Below are 23,068 nucleotides of genomic sequence, written 5' to 3' on the forward strand. Positions count from 1 at the left end.
GTTTTGAGATAGAAGGCTCTGTAAATGTCAATTTGTCTATTTGGTCTAATATGTCATTTGAGGATGTCATTTCCTTATTGATTTTCTGTTTGGATGATCTGTCCATATCCGACAGTGGGATACTTAGGTCCCCTACAACGATAGTGTTTTGGTCTGTTTATCTCTTTAGTTCTGTTACTTTACATATTACTTTACATATTTAATTACTTTACATATTTTGGGGCTCCCTGATTGGGATCATAGATATTAATAAGTGTTATGTCTTCTTGGAGCATGATTCCCTTTATATGAAGTGTCCCTCAGTACCTGCTTTACCTTTTTTATTTTGAGGTCTATTTCATCCAATATTAGTACCGCTACTCTTGCTTTACTCTGAACATCATTTTCTTGAAATATTATTTTCCACCCTTTCACGTTAGTCTACATTTGTCTTTGAACCTGTGATGTGTCTCCTGGAGTCAGCATATGGTTGAGTTTTGTTTTTTGATCCAATCTGCAACTCTGGGCCTTTTTATTGGTAAGTTCAGTCCATTTTACGTTTAGGGTGATTATTGAAATATAAGGTTTTCTTATAGCCATTTAATCTTTTGCTTTCTGGTAGCTCGGTGTTTCCATTGTTTTCTTGTCCTTGCGTGTCTTTTTTTTTTTTAATTTTATATTGGTTGGGTTTTGTGGGTTTTCCTTCTGATCCTTCTTGTTTTATGTTATATACTTTAGTTCTGAATCTTTGGCGTGTGGTTACCATTACGAATATGTAAAGGATAGTTTTATATCTATCTATATCTATATCTATATCTATATCTATATCTATATCTATATCTATATCTATATCTATATCTATCTATCTATCTATCTATCTGCCTTACTGTTAAAGTGTACAGCTGAAATTTATTGGATTTTGTTAACCAATGTCACCATAAAAATATATATAAATAAATTTTTAAAAATTAAAATAAAATAAAAATAAAACATTCAAGAAGAGGACAGTTTTCCTAATTCATTTTAAGAGACCACCATTACCCTGACTCCAAAACCAGACATTACAAAAAAAGAAACTATAAGCCAATACTTCTAATAAACATCGATGCAAAGTCCTCGACAAAATATTAGCAAACTGAATTCAACAATACATTAAAAAGATCATATGCCATGATCAAATTGGATTTATTTCTGGGATGCAAGTTTGGTTCAATATCCACAAATCAATGAGATATACCACATTAAAAAATTGAAGGATAAAGCCATATGATCTTATCAATAGTTGAAGAGAAAGCATTTGACAAAATCCAGCATTCATTTATTATAAAAACTCAGCAAAGTGAGAATAAAGGGAACATACCTCAACGTAATAAAAGGCCACATACCTCAACATAATAAAAGGCCACATATAACAAACTTACAGTGAAATATCACAATGGGGAAAGGTTAAAAGCATTTTCCTTAAGATCAGGAACAAGGTAAGGATGTCCACTTTCACCACTTCTATTCAACATTTTATTGGAAGTTTTAGCTACAGCAATCAGGTAAGAAGGAAAATTAAAGTCATCCAAATTGGAAAGGAAGAAGTAAAATTGTCACTATTTGCAGATGACATGATTCTATATAGAGAGAAGCCTAAAGAGTCTACCAAAAAAAAAACAAACTGTTAGAACTGACAAATGAATTCATAAAGTAGTAGGATACAAAATTAATATTCAGAAGTCTTTGCATTTTTATACACCAACGATTAACTTTTGGAAAAAGAAATTAAAACAATCCCATGTACAATTGCATCAAAAACAATAAAATACCTAGGAATAAAATTAACCAAGATGGCAAAAGACCTGTTCATGGAAAATTATGTCATTAAAAGAAATCGAAGAAGATACAAATAAATGAAAGCTTATACCATACTTATGAATAAGAAGAATCAACATTGCTAAAATGGTCATACTACCCAAAGCAAACTATAGATTTGATGCAATCCCTATGAAAATGCCAATGGCATTTTTCAGTGAACTAGAACAAAGAATTTAAAAATTTATACGGAACCATAGAAAATCCCAAATAGCCACAGAAATCTTAAGAAAGTAGAACAAAGTAGGATGTATCAACTTATTGATATCAAACTATACTACAAAGCTATAATCAAAACAGCATGATACTTGAATAAAAACAGATACATAGATAAATAGAACAGAATAGAAACCCCAGAAATAAATTGAGTTCACGCCTTTATGGTTATTCAATCTATGAGAAAGGAGGCAAAATATACAGTGGGGTAAAGACAGTCTCTTTAACAAATGGTGTTAGGAAAATTGGACAGATACATGCTAAAAATGAAACTGGACCACCTTCTTACACCATATACAAGAATAAACTCAAAATAGATTGAAGACTTAAATTTAAGACCCAAAAACATAAAACTTCTAGAAGAACACATAGTAAACTCTCTGATATTGCTATCAGTAATTTTCTGATATATTTCCTCAGGCAAAGGAAAAGGCAGAAGAAAATAAACACATGGGACTACATCAAAATAAAAAAAAAAGGAGACCATCAACAAAATGAAAAGACAGCATACTTAATAGAAGATATTCACCTATGATACATCTGATAAGGGGTTGATATCCAAAATTTATTAAAAAAAACTCATACAACTCAACAACAAAAAAAGCCAATCCAATTAAAAAATGAGCAGAAGACCTGAATAAGTTTTACTCCAAAGAGGAAATACAGATGGCCAATAGACATATGAAAAGATGCTCAAGATCATTTGTTATTAGCGAAATACAAATTAAAGCCACAATGGGATATCACCTCTCACCTATCAGATTGGCTGTCATCGACAAATCAAAAAACAAGTGTTGGCTAGGATGTGGAGAAAAGGGAATTCTCTCACAATGTTGGTAGGATTGCAAAGTGGTACAACCATTAAGGAAAACAGTTTGGGGGGTCCTCAAAAAATTAAAATAGAGCTATCTTTTGACCTAGCAATTTTACTTCTTAGTATTTATCCAAATAAAACCAAAACACTAATACATAAAGATCTATGCAACTCTATGTTCATGGTATCACTATTCACCATAGCCAAAATGTGGAAGCAACCTAAATGTCCATCAACAGATGATTGGATAAAGAAGTTATGATTCATATATACAATGGAATATTACTCAGCCATAAAAAAATGAAATCAAATCATTTGCAACAACATGGATGGTCTAGCAGTTGTTATGTTGAGTGAAATAAGTCAGACAGAGAAAGATATATACCATATAATTTCACTTATATGCAGAATCTAAGGAACAAACTAAACAAAAACAGAGTCACAGATATAGAGAACAATCTGGTTACTGCCAGAAGGGAGGGTGTTTGGGGCACTGGGAGAAAAAGGGGAAAGGATGAAGAAGTACAAATTAGTAGTTACAAAATAGTCATAAGGATGTAAAGTACAACATAGAGAATATGGCCAATAGTATTGTAATGGCTAAGTGTAGAGCTAAATGTGTGATAGACTAATTGGTGGGATCACTCCACAATTATAAACGTCTAATCAATATACTGTATACCTGCAACTAATTCAAAAAAAAATACCTATTTGAAGAAATGATTTTTCTAACCTGGTGAAGAAAATAGATGTACAGATCCAGGAAATGCAGAGAGTCTCAAACAAGAAGAAGCCTAAAGGCCCACACCAAGAAACATCATAATTAAAATGCCAAAGATTAAAGACAAGTAGAAAATCTTAAAAGTAGCAAAAGAAAAGCAGTAAGTTACATACAAGGGAGATCCCATAAGATTGTCAACTGACTTCTCAACAGAAACTTTGCAGGCCAGAAAGAATCGGAATGAAATATCCAAAGTGATGAAAAGCAAGGATCTACAACTAAGACTATTCTACCCAGTAAAGCTATTATTTAGAATCAAAGGACAGATAAAGAGCTTCCCAGACAAGATAAAGCTAAAGGAGTTCATTACCACCAAACCAATATTACAAGAAATATTAAAGGGACTTCTTTAAGAAGAAAGGGAAAAAAAGATTAAAAAATATGAATAATAAAATGGCAATAACTACATCTCTATCAACATTACTTTAAATTTAAATGGATTAAAGGCTCTAATCAAGAGATAGGATAAATGGGTTAAAAAAAAAAAAACCACAAGACCCTTATATATGCTGCTTACAGTAGACTCACTTCAGATCGAAAGACACACAGAATGAAAGTAAAGGGATGGAAAATATTCATAAAAATAGAAACAAAAAAGTGGGAATAGTAATACTAATACCAGACAAAATAGACTTTAAAACAAAAGCTATGACAAGAGACAAAGAAGGACCTAGTAATTCAACTTCTGGACATTTATCTGAAGAAATTCAAAACAATAAATTGAAGGGAAATGTGAATCCATATGTTCACTGCAGCATTATTTACAGTAGCCAAGACATGGAGGCAAGCTGGATGTCCATCAATGGATAAGTGGATAAAAAAGTGGTACATATATACAGTGGAATATTTCTCAGCCAAAGAAAAGAATGATAATCTTTCCATCTGCAGCAATATGGATGGACCTAGAAGGTATTCTGCTGAGTGGTGTAAATAAGACAAAGACAAATAGTATATAATTTTACTTACATGTGGAATCTAAAGAACAAAATAAAGAAACCAAACAGAAACAAATTCACAGATATAGAGAACATTTTGATGGTTGCCAGATGGAAGGGGGTGGGAGCTGAGTGAAAAAGAGGAAGGGATTGAGGTGCAAGTTGGTAATTACAAAATAGTGATGAGATATAAAGTATAGCATAAGTCATATAGTCAGTAATGTTGTAATAACTATGTATGGTGTCAGATGGTACTAGATTTATTGGAGTGATCACTTTGTATGCTATATAAATGTCTAATCATCATGTTCACCTGAAATTAATATAATATTGTATGCCAACTGTATATGAAAAATGATAAAACTATTAAGAAAAAAACATCAACAGAATTAAAAGGCAACACATAGAATGAGAGAAAATTTGCAAATCATGTGTGTGATAAGGGATAAGTACTTAAAGTATAGAAAGAAATCCTACAGCAACAAAAACAACCTGATTGAAAATGGGCAACTCAGACATTTCTCTAAAGACAGTACACAAATAGCAATAAATACATGAAAAGATGCTTAAATCGCTAATAGTTAGAGAAATGCAAATTAGAACCACATGAATGTCACCTTGTGCTCTCTCTAATCAAAAGAAAACTGGAGAAGCTATATTTCTTTAAGAAAAAGCAGACTTTACAGCAAGGAAAATTATCAAAGATAATGAGAGGAAGTGTGTATTGATAAAATGGTCAATTCTCAAAGAAGATATAGCAATCCTTAATGTGTATGTGCCTACCAACAAAATGACAAATACATGATGCAGAGACTAAGAGAACTGCAAAGAGAAATAGATAAACTCACTATTATATTTGGAACTTCAACTCCTCTCTATGATTACTTGACAAATCCAGATGCAGAAAATCAGTATGGACATAGTAGAACTCAACAGTACCATCGATCAACTGGATCTAATTGATATAATAGAATACATCATACAACAACAACAAATGCATATTCTCAAGCTCACACAGAACATTCAGTAAGACAAAACACATTCTGGCCCAGGAAACATAAAAGAATAGAAATCAGCTGAGTGACCACCAAGATGGCAAAGTAGGAGACCCCAGCCTCCATCTCCCCTAAAAGATAAACAATTAAACAACTCTCTATAAACAAAAACAACTCTGGGAGAGGTAAGAAGAGTCCACTTAAGAAACTTCAGCATCACACTGGAATAACCTGAAAATAACTGCATAAAAAGGAAAGGATGAAAACCTGAAAATAACTGCATAAAAAGGAAAGGATGAACAGCTTCATTTTGCCTGCATCATCTAATACCCCATACTGGTGACAAGAGGGAACTCCCCAGCTAAAGTGGGATGAGTGACCAGCTTCCCCAGCCTTTCAGGGCACTGCACAAAGGACTCACTTCGGTTTGATCCTACCAAGAGACCAGCAAACTTAGACATATATAAACACCAAGGAACAAGGGAAAGAGCAGGGGATACCAATATCAGCCATGCAGTGAAAGTGAACTGCTTTGCAGAGCACCCAAACAGTTTTTGTCATTAAAGAAACAACCATCACCATCACTGTGGACTGCCTGCTTACAGAGACCAAACTTTTGAGTTCCTCCCCACTCCGTGACCCCTACACCCACCAGAGACCAGGATCCGCTCTGGCAGCCAGCACAGGATTCTGCAGCCGTGCAAGTAACAGACACCAGCCTAGACCCACACAGCTGAACCTCACTGCCATTCATGCATTTGGGGTGAGCTCCTCCAGCTGTGCACTTGCATGCTGCTGGCCTGACTCTTCTCTCTGGCCTCTACTGCCACGTGCATGTTTATTGTGAGACCCTGCCACTACAGAAGTGTATGTTGACAGCCAAGGCCCCCATAGTTGATTGTGTCCTGTATTTGGCCCTATCTCAATTGACTGGCCTTCGCCTTTCTACTCACCTATAGCTGGACCTCCCAGCTAGCCACAGGGTACATTTCAACAGCTAGGGCCCCTGCACCTGTTTGTAGGTCTGGATATGGGCCTGAATTTTGTCACTGCAAATACTGGGCTCACCTGCAGCCAGTCTCTCAAGCTGTATACTTGTATGCCACCACCTGACCTCCTTCACTAACCTCCACTGCTATGCATGCAGCCATAGGAGACCCTGAAGCCACAAGAGTACACATCAATAACCAGGGCTCCTGCAGCTGCCAGTGCATCTGCAGGATGCACTGCTAGCCCCAACCCCCACAAATTTATGTGTGTCTGCAACCAGCCCCTACCAATACAAAGAAACCTGCAGCTGGCTCTTGCAGCTGCATATATGCACACCACTAGCTGCAGCCACCACCACTGCCTGCCCAGGTTTCTTGCTGGTGAAACTGGAGGTACTTCTGAAGACCCCCACAGCTCTTAAAATCACTGCAGACCCCCACGGTGCATGAGAAATACCATGCATTGTTGATACTGTGGACCCCAGTAGCCTGAGCCAATGAGATATCATGACCACCAACATGAAGCTACCACATGACCCAGCACTTGGTGCCCTGCACCAGTAGACCTGAGGTCACAGCATCCTGCATGCGCTTCAGGTGAAAGACATTTCTTACTGAGGTCAGTCCACAAATTCTGGAAGAGGTTACTGGTTCTTCAAATGTACAGACACCTATGCAAGGCTACAGGTATCAAAAAGAATCAAGAAAACGTGAATCCACCAAAGGAACACAGTAAATCTCCAGTAACTGACCCACAAAGAAAGGAGATACAAGAATTGCCCAACAAATAATTCAAAATCATTTTTATAAAGATGCTCAGAGAGCTACAAAGGAACACAAATAAACAACTTAACAATATAAGGAAAACAATACAGGAAAAAAAAATAAGTTCACCAAAGGAAAAGAAAACATAAAAAGAACCAAATGGAAAATTTGGAGGAAAAAAATATGAAATCATCCCATAATTTCAATCATAATTATCTTCTTCAAGGCATGCTATAATAAAACTGTCTAAAATAAAAAATGAAAAGAAATTTAAAAGTAGCAAGACGAAAAAGTTTTTCCCATACAAGAGAAACTTCATAAGTCTATCAATGGATTTATCAATAGGAATTTTGCAGGCCAGGAGAAAGTGAGATATATTCAATGTACTGAAAGAAAGAAACCACCAGCCAAGAATACTTTATCCAGCAAAGTTGTCTGTCATAAATGAAGGCAAAATATTTTCTTAAACAAACAAAAGCTGATGGAGTTCATCACCACTACATGCCTTACAAGAAATGTTGAAAGGAAAAGATTCTAATGAGTGACATGAAAATGTACAACACACTGATAAAAGTAAGTACATATTCTTATTTAGAATAATCTAATACTGTAATTGGTGGAGTGTAAAAGTTAAAGGACAAAAGTATTAAAATAGCTGTAACTATAATAATTTGTTAATGGGTACACAATATAACAAGATGTAAATTATGGTATCGAAAACAAAATGAGGGTAAGTAAAGGGGTAGAGTTGAGGTTTACAATCGAATTAAGCTATTATTAGCTTAATACAGACTGTTATCTATAACAGTCAATATTAAAAAATCCTAAAATTTGAATGGAACCACAAAATACCCTGAGTCTACCCAAAGCAATTCTGAGAAAGAAGAACAAAGCTAGAGGCATCACACTTCCTGTCTTTCAAACTATATTTCAAAGCTATTATAATCAAAACAAGATGGCACTCACATGAAAACAGACACACAGACCAATGGTACAAAATAGAGTCCAAAAATAAACTCTTGCATATACACTTAACTATTTTTCGACAAAAACACCAAGAATATACAATGGGGAAAGGATTGTCTCTTTAATAAATAGCATTTAGAAAACTGGTATAAGAGAGATATCTAATTTCATTCTTTTGCATGTGAATATGCAAAAGAATGAAATTAGATATCTCTCTTATACCACTCACAAAAATTAATTTGAAATAGATTAAGAACTTAATGTAAAGACCTGAAACTTCAAAATTCCTAGAAGAAAACTCTTCTTCTAGGGTCAAAGCTCTTTGATATTGGTCTTGGCAGTGATTCTTTTGGATATGACACTAAAAGTACAAGCAACAAAAGCAAAAATTAACAAGTCAGATTACATTAAACTAAAAGGCTTCCACACAGCAAAATAAACAATAAACAAAATGAAAAGGTAATCTATAAAAAGGAATGAAAGAAAATATATGCGAACCATATATCTGGTAAGGGGATAATATCTAAAACACATAAGGAACTCATACAACACAATAGCAAAAAAGAAAAAATCCTATTGCAAGATGGATAGAGAACTTGAAGAGACATATTCCCCCCAAAAGACGTACAAATGCCCAAAAAGTACATGAAATAATCAGGAAAATGAAAATCAAAGCCACAATGAGATCTCATACCTCTCAGAGAAGCTATTATTAAAAAGACAAGAGATAAATACTGGTGAATATGTGGAGAAAAGGAATCCTGGCGCACATTCGGTGAGAATGTAAATTGGTATAACCACCATGGAAAACAGTATGGAAGTTACTAAAACAATTAAAAGTAGAACTACTGGAGACCAGACGAAATCGCGTAGATAATAGAAGCTTTGTTCATCCCCTCTTAAGACCACATCAAAGTTGTGACGAAAACACGGAGCAAACAGCAAGCAGAGTCACCTGGGGTCTAGATGAACAGACCCTACAAGTAGGGAGAGAAATAAAAAATCACCCTGCAATGGTTGGAGGTAGAAGAAGGCGAAGACCCAAGGCTGCCAGGTCCCGAGTGGCTGAGTTGGACAGAGGCTGCGGCAGTTGCAGCTGGCAGATATGGACATTCCTCTTAAAAGAGCCATGTCAATGACTGGACTATCCTGGTTACACACTTGCTCACTCTGAGCACCAGCACTGGGTCAGCTGCTGGGGAGGGATGGCACCAGAGACTTACAGGGGGACACTGAGTTGTCAGAGCAAGGGCCAGAGGCAGAAGTACTGGCGGTATCCACTGTTCCTCTGTTGAGCCGTTCCTCTTCCCAGTGTGAGGCCACAGCGCCACCATATCTCAGACATCATGGAACTGGATAACAGAGGTTGCTCTGCCCAGAGGATTCCCTGAAACTCTGCCACCTTCAACTCACGTCCCTACCCAAACCATATCCAGTTGTGTCCTTAGTGAGTCCTGTGCCACTCACTAAGTAGCACCAAGACCCACACTGGTGGCAGCTGACCTCGGTTTCTGACGTGGCTTCACGAGGCAACTATAAGCACAGCATCTGTGGATTGCTCGCTGAATCTTAATAGGTGGCCCTGGAAAGACACAGGCTGGGCTAAATTTAGCCTGCAGCTGAACCCCTCTTAGGACTGTGCTGCTGGACATCTACTATACAAAGCCACTCTAATAAGACCAGGAGACTTAAGAGTTTTCATTGGTACATAGAAACAGCCACAGAAAGGCAACCAAAATGGGAAGACAAAGAAACAGAAACCATATAAAAGAACAGAACATAGATCCAGGAAAAATAGAGTCAAGCTATCTAACAGATGCAGAGTTTGAAATATTGATTATAAAGATGCTCAATGAACTTAAGAGAAGTATAGATGAACTCAGTGAGAACTTTAACAAAGAGATTTAAAAAAACATAAAAACGGAAATGGAAATTATAAAAGGAAACCAGTCAGAAATGAAGAATGCATTATCTGAGATGAAGAGTATATTAGAGTGAATCAACAAAGTAGAAGAAGATTATCAAACCACCAATATAGAGGATGGGGAAGCCAAAATCACATAATCAGAATGGCATGAAAAAAGTAACCAAGAATATAATAATAATTGAAGGAGTCTATGGGACAAAATTAAGGGAAATAATATCCATGTCATAGGGGCACCTGAAGAAAGAGAACAAGAAGTGGAAAAGCTATTTGAAGAAATAATGATGGAAAACTTTCTTAACCTGGTGAAGGAAATAGACATGCAATCCCAGGAAGCTCAGAGGGTCAAAAAAAAAAGAACCCAAACATGTCTATGCCAAAATACATCATAATTAAAATGCCAAAGTTGAAATACAAAGAATCTTAAAAGCAGCAAAAGTAAAGCAATTAGTTTCCTACAAGGGAGGACCCATAAGGCTGGCAGCTTGTTTCTCAAAAGAAACTCTATGCAGGACAGAAGTCCTTGGCACAAAATATTCGATGTGATGAAAACCCAGGATCTATAACCTAGAATACTTTATCCAGCAAAGCTATCATTTAGAGTCAAAGGACAGATAAAGAGCTTCCTACACAAAAATAAGCTAGAGGAATTTATCAACACCAAGCCAGTATTACAGGAAATGTTGAAGGGACTTCTTTAAGAAGAAAAAACATGTATCAAAAAGAGGAACAAAGAATGGTAATAAGTACATTCTTACCAGCAAATACTCAAATGGAAAAGATTTAAGTGCTTCAACCAAAAGATAGAGTGGCTGAGTGAATAAGAAAACCAGACCCCTACATATGCTGTCTACGAGAGACTCACTTCAGATTAAAAGACACACACAGACTAAAAGGAAGGGGATGGAAAACAATATTGCCTTGATGGACCTAGAGGGCATTGCACTGAATGATGTTAGTCAAAGACAAATACCATATGATTTCATATGCATGCAGAATCTAAAGGACAAAATAACAACAGCAACAAAAATGGAAACAAGCTCATAGATACAGAGAATATTTGAGGGCTACTAGATGAGAGGGAGGGTTGGGGGAGATGAAAAAGGGCAAAGGGATTAAGAAATACAAATAGTTTCAAAATAGTCATGAAGATGTAAAGTGTAGCATAAGGAAAATAGTCAACAATGTTGTAAAAATATGTAAGGGGGAAGAGGGGTACTAGATTTAGTGAGGTGATCACTTGAGCTCTAATTACTATGCTATACAACTGAAACCAATATAGTATTGCATGTCAACTATAATTAAAACTCATTGAACTGTACAATGTATATATGAGCAACTAATTGTCTATTATATGTCAATAAAGGTTGGAAAAATAAAATAAAATTTCAAAATAAAAAAAAGGAAAAAAGAGAAATCTGTAATCCCATGTTCATAGCATCATTATTCACAATAGTCCAGATATGGAGACAAGCTAAGCGTCCACTGATTGATAAACAAATAAAGAAAATGTTATATTTATATAATTCAGCCATAAAAAGAAAAGAATCCTGCCAATTGTGAAAACATTGATGGACACCGAAGGCATTGTGCTAAGTAAAACAAGTCAGACAAAGACAAATACTGAATGATCTCACTTATATATAAAATATAAAGACATTAAACTCATAGAAACAGAGAGTAGAATTGTATTTGCCAGGGGCCAAGCAGTGGAGCAAATGGAAATGTTGGTCAATATGAACAAACTACTGATTATAAGATGAATAAGTTCAATGGATTTAAGGTACAACATGGTAACTACAGTTAACAATACTGTATTTTATACTTAAAATTTGCTATGAGAATACAACTTTAATATTCTCACCATAATAATAAAAAACAGTAATCGTGTGAGATGAAAGATGTTTTAACTAAACTGATTTTGGTAAACATTTTACAATATATGTGTGTATCAAATCATCACATCACAACTTCAACGTACATAATGTTATATGTACATTATATTTCAGTAAACCAGGAAGAATAAATAAAATAATATAAATAAAAATATACTCTCATACCATAATAGAATGAAACTAAAATTCGGTAGCTGGAAAAGCTCAATATACTAGGAGATTAAACAACACACTCTTAAATAACACTCTAGTCAAAGAAGAAATCTCAAGAGAAATTTTGAAATATTTCTAACTAAATGAAAACTAAAATTCAACTTATCAAAATTTATGGGATACAGTGAAATTTATGCATAGAGAGAAACTTATAGAGTTGAATTAGAAAATAAGACAAATCTAAAATATATAATCTAAGATTCTACCTTAGGAAACTAGAAAAAAACAAAATCAAAGAAAGAAGAAAGAAAAATTATAACAGAAATTGATGAAATAAAAAATATAAAATCAATAAAGAAAATCAACAAAACTAAAAGCTGTTTTTTTGATAAAGATCACTAAAATTTCTAAACTCTAGCTAGGTTAACTATGCAAAAAAGAAGACACAAATTATTCATTGGACATTAAAGTTATAATAAAGAAAAATTATTAATAACTCTATGCCAACAAATTTGATAACCTAGATGAAATGGATGAATTTCTTGAAAGTCAAAATCTACCAAAATTCACAGAAGAAATATACAATCTGAATAGGCCTATATCTATTAAAGAAATTGAATCGAGAATTAATAACCTTCCAAAACAGAAATCACCAGTCCCGAATGGGTTCACTGGTGGATTCTACCAGACACTTAAGTAAGAAATTATACCAGTTCTTTACATTCTCTTCCAGAAATTGAAGCAGAGGGAATCCTTCCTACCTCATTCTATGAGGCTAGCATTACCTTAATACAAAAGCCAAACAAAGACATTACAAGAAAACTACAAACCAATATCATAAATATAGATGCAAAAAATATTAGCAAATCTAATCAAACAATGTATAAAAAGAATTATACACCATGACCAAGTGAGATTTATTCAAGGCATTCAAGGCTGGTTAAACATTTGAAAATTAATTCATGTAATCCATCAAAGCAACACACTAAAAAAGAAAAAAAAATCACATGATCATATCAATAGATGCAGAAAAGTTGTTTGACAGTATCCAGCACTTTTCCATGGTAAAGAATAGCCACAAAAAACCTGCAGCTAACATCATACCTAATGATAAGACCCTTGAAGCTTTCCCACTACTACCTCTTTTCAACATAATACTGGAAATCCCAGTTAATATAATAACACAAGAAAAAGGAAATAAAGTGTATACGGATTAGGAAGGAAGATATAAAACTATCTTTGTCTGCAGATGACATGAGTGTATGCAAAAAATCTAAAAGAATGGAAAGGAGAATTCCTGGCATTAATAAGCAATTATAGCATGGTTTCAAGATATAAGGTTAATATACATAAGTCAACCACTTTCCTATATATGAGCAATGAATAAATAGAGTTTGAAATTAAAAACACAATACTGTTTATATTAGTCCCCCACCCGCACAAAATGAAATATGTAGGAAAAGATTTAACAAAAAATGTGCAAGATCTACATAAAGAGAACTATAAAACTCTGATAAATAAAATATAAAAAGAACTAAATAAATGAGAGATTCCTTGTTCATTGATAGAAGACACAATACCGTCATGTGTCTCACAATGACCTTTTGGCCTATGATGGACCACATATACAACAGTGGTCCCATAAGATTATAATGGAGCCGAAACAGTCCTATCTTCTAGTGATGTCATAGATTTCTTAATGTAATAACAGAAGGGATTACTCAGGTGTTTGTGGTAATGCTGGTTTAAACAAACTTACTGTACTTCTAATCACTTAAAAGCATAGCACATATGATTATGTATAGTACATTATACTTGATAATGATAATAAATTACTATATTACTATACTTTTATTGTTATTTCAGAATATACTCCTTGTACTTATAAAAAAAGTTTGCTGTAAAATAGTATGTCATGTTATGTGTTATGCCAGAAACAGCCACATACATCTCATGTTTACCACATCTTGATCGCATCATTTTATCTTGTGCTTGATTTAATCTCATATAGTTTTGTTCATCATGGACAGAAAGCATACAGAATCCACTGCTAATGTTTTAATAGTCCAGTAAAAGGCCACATTGAGTGATTGACCTGGAAAAAAATTTAAAAGTGATTAAGGACTACGAAGGTGGAAAATCAGTTATGGTTATTTCTCATTAGATAGGCATGTCCTATTCCACCATAGCTACAAACTGATGAAGGCTTTTAAAGGATCTGCCTCATCGAAGACAACAAGACTAAGAAAAGTATGAGAAGGTCTTATATCAGACATGGAGAAACTTCGAATGACCTGGATTGAAGACCAGACACAGAAGCATATCCTTCTCAACACCATGATGATCACAGGTGAAGCAAAAAGTTAGTTTGCAATGTTGAATGAAAAGGCTGAACATGACTATGCTGTTGAATTTACTGCTATCTCTGGATAGTTTAAATAATTCAAGAATCATTATTCATTACATAATGTGAAAGTGAATGGTGACTCTGAGTGGTGATGTGAAAGCAGCTGAAGAGTTTTTGGAAACTCTAGATAAGCTAATTGTGGGGAAAAAATTACTTGCCAGAGCAAATATTCAATATTAATGAAACCTCCCTATTCTGGAAATGAGGCCTGAAAGGACTTTAATCCTTAAGAAAGCTAAGTCTATGCCAGGTTTTGAGGCTTTTAAGGATAGGTTAACAATATATTTTGAAGGCAGTGTTGCTGGCTACAAATTGAAACTCTTTGTGATCTGGCACAGTGAGAACCCCAGGATCTTCAAGAATATCAATAAGCACACATTGGCAGTATACTACAGGAGAAATAAGAAGTCATGATGGCTCAGCTTCTCTTCCAATACACTCTTTTAAATTGCTATGCCAGTGAAATGGAGAAAAACTCTTTGGAGAATAACATACATTTCAAGATTTTACTTATTGTTGATAATGCTCCTGGACATATTTTGTTGATAATCTTCATCCCAATTTCAAAGTGGTGTTTCTATAAACATCACCTCTTTGATCCAAAAAATGGGTCAAGGAGTTATAGCAGTTTTTAATGTCTGCTACCTGAGAAGGACCTTTGTCCAGTCTATTGCTATAAGTGAGGAAGACACTGATGCAATTCTGGAAGGATTACAACATCTATGACTTGCATTGAGAACCTTGCTTGGGCTTGAGGCAATGTGACCAAAGAGTGTATGAATGGTATCTGGAAGAAGACACTCAAGATGTTCATCCATCACTTCAAAGAATTTACCAAGGAAAGGAGGTTGTTGAATGAGATAGCAAGCAATCTGAACCTGAGTGTAGATGAAGATGACATTGAGGAGCTCTCAGAGGCAGTTCCTGAGGAACTGACTATTGAGGAGTTGTTGGAACTGGAATAGGAGCATATAGCTAAAGAAGAGGTAAGAGAAAACAAAACTGCAGGAGAAGAAAAAGAACCTCCAAGAAAATTCACAGTGAAAGGGTTTAGCAGAAACTTTTGAAAACTTCAACAAACTTCTTAAAAAGTTTGAAAACATGTACCCCAACACTGAAAGGTTTTCATTAATAGGGAGGAAGATTCATGGTGCATTGTTTACTTTCAAGCAAATCTATGATGAAAACAAACAAATCAAACAAAGCACCATGAATAAATTTTGGAAGAGTGACACTTCCTCAAGAAGAGCCTCTGGCAGGTTCTTCAGGAGATATTCCAGGAAAAGACATTATTATTGTGGGAGATGACAGCTCCATGCATACTATTGCTCCTGAAGACCTTCCAGTGAGATAAGTCGTGGAGGTGGAAGACAGTGATATTGATGATCTCGACTATGTGCAGGCCTAGGTTAATGTGTGTTAGTTTTTAACAAACAAACAAACAACAAAATAAACCATAAAAAAATAAAAGTAGGAAAAGATTATGGAATAAGAATGTAAAGAAAAAAATATTGTTTGTACAACTGTACAATGTGTTTGTATTTAAGCTAAGTGTTATTACAAAAAAGTTAAGAAGTTAAAAAATAATTTAAAAGTTTACAAAGTAAAATATTTACAGTAAGCTAAGAAAAATTATTATTAAAGAATAAAAGTATTTTTTATAAATTTAGTGTAGTCTAAGTGTGAAGTGTTTATAAAGTCTACAGTAGTATACAGTAATGTCCTATGACTTCACATCTATTCACCAATGACTCATTCACTGACTCACCCAGAGCAACTTCTACTCTTGCAAGCTCCATTCATGGTAAGTGCTCTGTACAGGTGTACAATTTTTTAATCTTTATACTATAGTTTTACTGTACCTTTTCTATGTTTAGATACACAAATACTTACCATTGTGTTACAATTGCCTACAGTATTCAGTACAGTAACATTATATACACGTTTGTAGCCTAGGAGCAATAGGCTATATCATATAGACTAGGTGTGTAGTAGCAGATACCATCTAGGTTTGTGTAAGTGCATTCTATGATGTTTTCACAATGACAAATTGCCTAACAGCACATTTCTCATAACATATCCCCATCATTAAGTGAAGCATTATTGTATTGTGAAGATGTCAGTTCTGTCCAACTTGATCTATAGATTTGATGCAATCTCAATCAAAATCCCAGCAAGTTATTTTTGGGATAAGGACAAATGATTCCAAAATTTATACAGAGAGGCAAAAGACCCATAATAACCAACACAATATTGAATGAGAAGAACAATGTTGGAAGACTGATACTACTCAACTTTAAGACTTTCTTTAAAGCTACAGTAACCAAGACAGTGTGTTATTGGAAAAATAACAGACAAATAGATCAATGAAACAAAATAAAGCCCAGAAATGAACCTATATAAATATAGTCAATTGATCTTTGACAAAGTGCCAAAGGCAGTATGATGGAGCAAAGTTAATCTTTTCAACCAATTGTGCTAAAACAAGTGGATATCCACATGCAAATCATCATCATCATCATCATCATTTTGATCCAGACCTTACACCTTTCACGAAAATTAACTAAAAATGGATCATAGACTTACAGGTAAAATGCAAAACTATAAATCTCCTAGAAGTTAACCTAGGGAAAAATCTAGATGACCTTGGGTATGGCAATAGCTTTTTTGATACAACATCAAAGGTACCATCCATAAAAGAAATGATAGATAAGATAGACTTAAACTTCTGCTCTTCAAAAGACACTGCTAAAGAGAATAAGAAGCCAAAGACTAGGAGGAAATATTTGCATAAGACACATCTGATAAAGAGCTATTCAAATTATGCAAAGTACTCTTAAAACTCAACAAAAAAACAAACAACTCAATTCAAAAATGGGCCAAAGATCATGACAAACACCTCATGAAAGAAGGTATACAGATGGCAAATAAGCATATGAAAAGATGATGCACATCATAGTTATCAGGGAAATGCAAAATAAAACAATGAGATACCACTATACTCATATTAGAATGGCCAAAATCCTGAACTCTAATAATACCAAATGCTGACAAAGATGTAAAACAATAGGTGCTCTTATTCATTGCTGGTGGGAATGCAAAATGGTTCAGCCACTTTTGAAAACCGTTTGGCAGTTTTTTATAAAGCTAAACATACTCTTACCATACATTCCAGCAATTGTACTCCTTGGTACTAACCCAAAGGAATTGAGAACTTATATCCACACAAAAACCTGCACACAGAGGTTTATAGCAGCCTTATCCATAGTTGTCAAATCTTGGAAGTAACCAAAATACCTTTCAGTAAATGAATGGATAAATTTTTTGTGGCACATTCAGTCTACAGAATATTATTCCGTGAAAAAATGAAATGAGATATCAAGACTTGAAAAGACATGGAGAAACCTTAAGTGCATATTACTAAGTGAAAGAGGTCAATCTGAAAAGGCTACATACTGTGTGATTTCACCTATTTAACATTCTAGAAAAGGAAAAACTATGGAAACAGTAAAAAAAAAATCAGTGGTTGCCTGAAGCTGGGGTTGGGGTGGGATAAATCAGTAGAGCACAGAGGATTTTTGAGGCAGTGAAAATACTCTGTATGTTACTGTAATGATGGATACATATCATTATATATTTGTCCAAATCCATAGAATGTACAATACTGAGAGTGAACCCTAATGCAAACTGTGGACTTATCGTGATTACAATGTTAATGTAGGTTCATCAATTATTGTAAATGTCCCACTTTGGTGGGAAATGTTGATAACAGAGGAGGCTCTTCATGTGTAGGGATAGGGAGTGTATTGGAATCTATGTACATGCTTCTCAATTTTGCTGTGAACTTAAAATTTCTCTTAAAACAAAGTTTTTAAAAAGTGGTTTAAATGACAAACTTTGTTATATATAACAATAAAATAATTAGTTACTTATAAAAGGGAATGCTATGAACAAATTTATATTCATAAGTATGACAATTTAGAAGAAATTGACTAATTTTTCAAAAATCACAAACTACTAAAACTTTCATAAAGATGAAATAGATATGAATAACTCTATACCTATTAAAATGCAATTGATTATGTAAAAACTTCCAGAAAAGAAATATTCAGTCCCAGATGGTTTCACTGGAGAATTCTACCAAACATTTCAAGAATTAACACCAATCTTACAAATTTATACATTCTCTTCCAGAAATAGAAGAGGAGAGAATATTTCCCAACTCATTTTATGAAGCCAATATTACCCTGATACCAAAATCGAAAACAGAAGAAAAAAAGAAATCTACAAACCAATATTTCTCATCAACTTAAATGCGAAATTCCTCAACATATTAGCAAATCTAATCCCACAATGCACACGAATAATTATACACTATTACCAAGTGGAGTTTGTTCCAAGGATGAAAGGCTGGTTCAACATTTGAAAATCAATGAACACAATACACCATATGAACAGGTTAAAGAAGAATCATAATATGCTCACATCAATTGATGCAGAAAAAGCCTTTAACAAAATCCAACATCCATTCCTCATATAAATTCTCAAGCAAACTATGAATAGAAGGGAACTTCATGAAGCATGAAAGGCATCTATGAAAAATTTACAGTTAGCATCATACCTAATGGTAAAAGAGCTAAATGCTATCCTCTAAGACTGGGAAAAGGAAAAGATGTTCACTCTTGCCACTTTTATTCAACATCGTTCTGGAATTTCTAGTCACTGCAATAAGGTAAGGAAAGAAGATGTACAGATTGGAAAAGAAGAAATAAAGCTGTCTCTATTTACAGATGACATGATTGACCACATAGAAAATCCAAAAAAATTTACAGAAAACAAAACCACTCCCAGAACTAGTGAGTTTAGCACAGAAGCAGGAAATAAGATCAACATACAAAAAAAAATCACATTTATACATACTAACCATGAACACATGGAAACTGATATAAAAACCCACTACCATTTACAATTGCTCCAAAGAAATTGAAATATTTAGATATACACATAACAAAACATGCACATAATTCATATGCTGAAAACTACAAAACACTAATGAAAGAAATTAAATGTAAAAACATACCATATGCATGGGTTAGAAGACTCAACACAGTAAAGCAGTCAATTCTCCCAAAACTGATATATAGATTAAATACAGTTCCTCCCCAAGTCTCAGCAAAAGTTCTTTTATAGACATAAATAAGTTTATTCTAAAATGAATGCAAAAAGTCACAGACCCCAGTATAACTAAAACAATCTTGATATGAAATAGTAAAGTAGAAATAATCACTCTACCCAATAATAAGGTCTATACTGTAACTACAATGACAAAGACCTGTACACAGATGTTCATAGAAACTTTATTCTTAGTAGTCAAACACTACATACAACTTAGATGTTCTTCACCAGATCAATAGTTAAACAAATTACAGTACACACATACCACAGAATCCCACTCAGTAACAAAAATAAACAAACGTAATACAGGCAACAACTTGAATGACTCTCAAGAGCATGCTGGATGAAAAAAAAAAGCTAATTCCAAAGGTATGGTTTCATTCATATAATTTTAAAATGGCAAAATTATAGAAATGGAGAACAGATTAGAGGTTGCCAGGGGTTAGGTACTAAGGTGGGAGGAGTAGTAAGGAAGTGGATATGGCTGTAAAAAGGCAACATGAGGTATCTTTATTGTGATAGAACTATGTATATTGTCTGTGGTAGTGGACTCAAAAACCTGCACATGTGATTAAATTGTATAGAAATAAAATACAAACACAAATTACTACAAATAAATCTTGGAAGATCTGAGATAGATGGATTGTACCAATATCAATTACCATTGGAGGAAATGGTAAAGTGTACAGGGAATCTCTGTATTGTTTTTACACTGCATGTGAATATATAATTTTTTCAGTAAAAATTGCTATTTAAAAACCTACTAATCTTTTTTTTTTCAAGAATCATGCCCTACTCTGTTGTCTTTAACATCATAATAGCTTCTTTATTGGCTGCTAATCAGGTTTACAAGAAGCTTCAGATAATGAGCAGCTATGGGCCTTTGGCTCAAACTAAGCTGAAGCAGATATGCTTTTTGATATTTCTGATCTTCAGATTCACTAATCACATCGGAACACTCTGACATTTTCTGAAGGAGTCATCTGACCTGTTCACTCTCTGGTGCTGTCAATATGTAAGCAGGATGCATGACCATTTCACGTGTGTGGTCAACAGGACTGGGGAATAGATCGAATAGAAACCAGCTTGAAAAAAAAAAAAAAAAAAGGATTGAAGGAGCCGGGCTGTTTCTCCTGAGATAAGGTGACATGAAGGATAGAATACCTGAGTTCAGACCCCTAAAGGGATGTTTTGGGGCAAAAAAAGTGACCTTTTTCCTGAGGTCCTAAGGATGGTTGATGATAAGATCAGCATTTAACCTCAGGGGTGCTTTATAGATGCAGATATTGGCTTCGCAGAAAAATGACTAACTGAGCTGCCCAGTAATGAGATGTGCTGCTTCTGGATGTAGAGAACACCCTATTATTGGGATCATTTGAACAGAAGTCATTGAACATCTCTCGGACTGTGGAAATTCCCTTTCGATGTGTAGATTCTAACACCAAAGTAATCATGTAAAACAGGGCTGCTAGTGATTTATCCCAGTACATCTCTGGTCTCTCACTGGTTTTTCATTTTTTCCTGATTGGAACCTTCTCTTCCTCAGTGATTAGAAGGGACAAAGAGAAGGACTCTGAAGTCTTACAACCAGTGTTCTGCATAGACTGGAATCTTTTTGCAGGAAAAGTCAAGATACTATTGTTTTGGGTGGCATGTAGGGACACAGAACCTTGCAATAACCTTCTGGACCAATTTGGGAGATTGATATGGACGCAGAGTAACCATAAGCAGCTTTTAGTTATGACATTATGTGAAATATAATTTTTTCCATGTCTGCTTTTCCTAATAAACTGCAAGCTCTTTCAGGGACTCCAAATCTTACTTTTCTTTGTGTTCTTCTTATATCTAGAACCTTATACATAGTGGCTGCTTGATAGTTTCTCTGTAGAGTTTCTCAGCATGATCAGATTATTTGTGGTGTGGTTTGCATATCAAATGAGAGCCTGGCATTTCCTCACAGAGGAAAGAGGGAACTGTCTCCCAGTTTCTTTTTGGGTGACACCTAAAGGTATCTCCCTACCACTTCTTTCATTTAAAAGCAATCAGAAATATAAAACGACACTATTAAGAGCTAATTTTTTGACAAAATTTCCAGTGCTGGACGCATTCACCTGATGCCTTAGATATGAGAAGAGTGGGTAGGCTGTGGGCATTTTCTTCAGACTGTGACTGGAGGGTTAGTGGACTGAGGGGCCCTTTATAAGTGATCAGGGCTTTCTTAAAGTCTTTTACTGATTAATAATATTAGGGTATGGAGGTAGGGGTTGGAGGAGGGGAAGGTTATGTGTTGATGGACCTTCAAGAATAGAAAAGGAAATCCAGAGAGGCTAAGTTAAGGAGAGAAAAAATAATGAGGCCTCTCCCCAGAGTAAGGTGTGGCCTAGAGGAAGGTAGCTCAGGGTTCCAGCCATGTGGTCCATTTCAATGGTGGGGAGGGGTATGCAGGGACACACTAGGAGCCTGAGCCCTGGCTTGACCAGACACCTGTCTATCTGTCAGTCAGTCTTTCTAGGACTTCCCCACAGATGGCCCCTATCCTCTGGCTGAGATTGCTCCCAGAATGGCACTAGTAAGATAACACGGCCCTGGGAAGGGGGGCGGAGGGTAGCCTAAAATTAGCCCCCTGGACTTAGTCATTCCAGGGGCTGACGCCTAGCCTTTCTGTGGTGTTGCTAACAGTGGGAACTGAGTGTCCTGCCTGCAAACTTGGGGCAGTAGGGGCTCCCCAAGAAGAGGCCACCAAGACCCAGTGCTTCACAAAGGAGCAGTAGCAGTGGCGACCCGGGGTAGTGCCGGCTTCAAGCAGAAGCCCGGTGAGTACCTGAAACCTAGAACCCCATGATACTGACAAGGAGGAGTGAATCTTAGGACTGCAGGCCTATGGATCTGTGGCTACCACCCTTTGTAGGTTTTTCCCACTGGGTCTGGTTTCTGGGGGCACTTGGGAAGCCTGTAGGGAAACCTCCCACAGAGGGAAAGAGGGATATGGTGATGGCTTCCTGCTGTGTCTGTCCCAAGAGGGTGTGTCTGCCAAGGCTATGGGGTCCAAACAGACCTACTTCTTGAAGGAAATTGCCCTTGTACAATACAGAGAGTGTGAACGTTGTCTTTGTGCCCTTGTGTGGTATTCGTGAATCTGTGTGTTGGGGTGCAGCAGGATAGGCTCAAAGGAAGAAGGCAGACAGAGCTCCTCAGGGTGGGGGAGGAAGGTGAGGCT

Source organism: Pteropus medius, unplaced genomic scaffold, assembly GCF_902729225.1.
Source record: "Pteropus medius unplaced genomic scaffold, Ma_sr-lr_union100, whole genome shotgun sequence".
In the NCBI taxonomy this organism is placed as follows: domain Eukaryota; kingdom Metazoa; phylum Chordata; class Mammalia; order Chiroptera; family Pteropodidae; genus Pteropus; species Pteropus medius.